The sequence below is a fragment of the Microtus ochrogaster genome, linkage group LG1, assembly GCF_000317375.1.
Source record: "Microtus ochrogaster isolate Prairie Vole_2 linkage group LG1, MicOch1.0, whole genome shotgun sequence".
NCBI classification, from domain to species: Eukaryota; Metazoa; Chordata; class Mammalia; order Rodentia; family Cricetidae; genus Microtus; species Microtus ochrogaster.
In genome coordinates, this window is record NC_022027.1 from 20,738,622 (window position 1) to 20,740,511 (window position 1,890).

The window sequence follows — 1,890 nt, forward strand, 5'->3', positions numbered from 1 at the left end:
CACACACACACACACACACACACACACACACACGGGCTTTAGTCACGCTGATCCTGGAGTCCCCTGTGTTTCTTGCTATGAACCAGAGTTTAAATTTCTTCCTCTTTCTTCCTTTTTCTTGTCTCTGATGTGGGGACACTCCTGCTTCCTAGCCTGAAAACATACTGTCCAGCTTCCCTGTGCCCTGGAAGCACACACTGCCTTTGTAAAGAAAGAGGAAGGAGAAAACGGGTTTCTAGACCTCAAAATGCAGAGACTTACTAGACCTTGAGGTGGTCCCTGGCGTCCACACTATTGACATGGGCAGGTTCCTCACCTTGCAGGTCTAGCAACACCGAGGCAGTGGCATCAATGGTAGACACCTTGTTGACCTCACACTGGTCATCAATAACAAATCCAGTACACTCACCCGACATAGGTATGTTATAACTAAGTGTCTTGTCTTCTTCTAGTATGAATTCCACCTCACAGAGCATTAATTAAAATATCAGAGTTGAAAATTTCTTTCCCATACCACCGGGACCTGTGATACCTACTTCGGAAACCACTGGTTTAGAAGACCACATTTATAAAAGTTCTCTGTGAATAAATAAAACGAGGCCAATATTGGCAGAATATACAGTATCCATGTGTGCGCACCTCAGCCTGAACACATGCACGCTTGAAAACACATACCCAACGCCAGCTGCCTGCCACTGTTCCCTCACTGGGGCTGCTGGGGAGCACTTTGAAGCATTTAGGAATAGTTAATAGGAAACTAGATTGAAATGTGATCTAAAGGCCAGGGGAAAAAGGCAAAGAATTTCACTCATTTCCCTTATCAAAATTGCACGGTCCAATGTGGATGGGGGAGGGGTGGGCTAGCCTAATTAGAGCACTTAGTTAGAACCTTGCTACTTTGTGCTTTCCACCCTTCCAGAAGAAGAGTACCCACATCCCAGCACCCACATCGGGCCACCACTCACAACCACTGTAACTCCAGTTCCAGGGGATCTGACTCCATCTCCTGACTTCTAACTTCCACAGGCAAACGCGTACACAATATAGACACATACACAAAAATAAATCTGAAAAAAGAAAGGAGAATCTTGACACTTTGAAAGCAATACAAAACATTTCTCATTATAAAATAATAACTCCCAGACAGTGGTGGTGCACGCCTTCAATCCCAGTACTCCGGATGCAGAGACATTCGGATCTCTGAGTTCAAGACTAGCCTAATCTACAGAGCGAGTTCCGGAACAGCCAGGGGTATTACACAGAGAAACCCTGTCTTGGAAAACAAGCAAATAAACAAAAACTTACCAGCTGGGCATGATGGTACATATCCAAAATCCCAGCTCTCAAGAGGATGAAGCTGGAGGACTGTGAGTTCGAATCCAACTTGGGTTATATAAGGAGATGGTATCTCAAAATGGAAGGAAGTAAGCCAGGAAGGAAGGCCAGACAGATGGACAGGAGGGAATGTAGTTCAGTTGGCAGAGTGCTTGCCTAGCATGCGCAAAGTCCTGGATTCCATTTTGGAACCTAATAAAACCACCCTGTGAGGTGCACACTTGTGATCCAGCCCTCAAGAGGCTGAGGCAGGAAAAGTCAAAAGTTCAAGGTCAGGTCTGTAGATGTGGCTCAGTGGTTAAAAAATGCAGACAGATCTTCTATGGGACCCAAGTTTGGTTTCTCAGCATTAACATGAGGCAACTCACAACTACCTGCAGGTCCAAGGGATCTGATGCCTCGGTAGGAAACTGCACTCACGTGCACATCCCCCATACAGATGCACATATATACAAATAGTAAAGTAAATATTTAAAACATTTAAGGTCATCTCCAACTACATAGTTGGTTTGAGGCCAACCTGAACTTATAGGGCATCCTTTCTGAGAAAAAAAA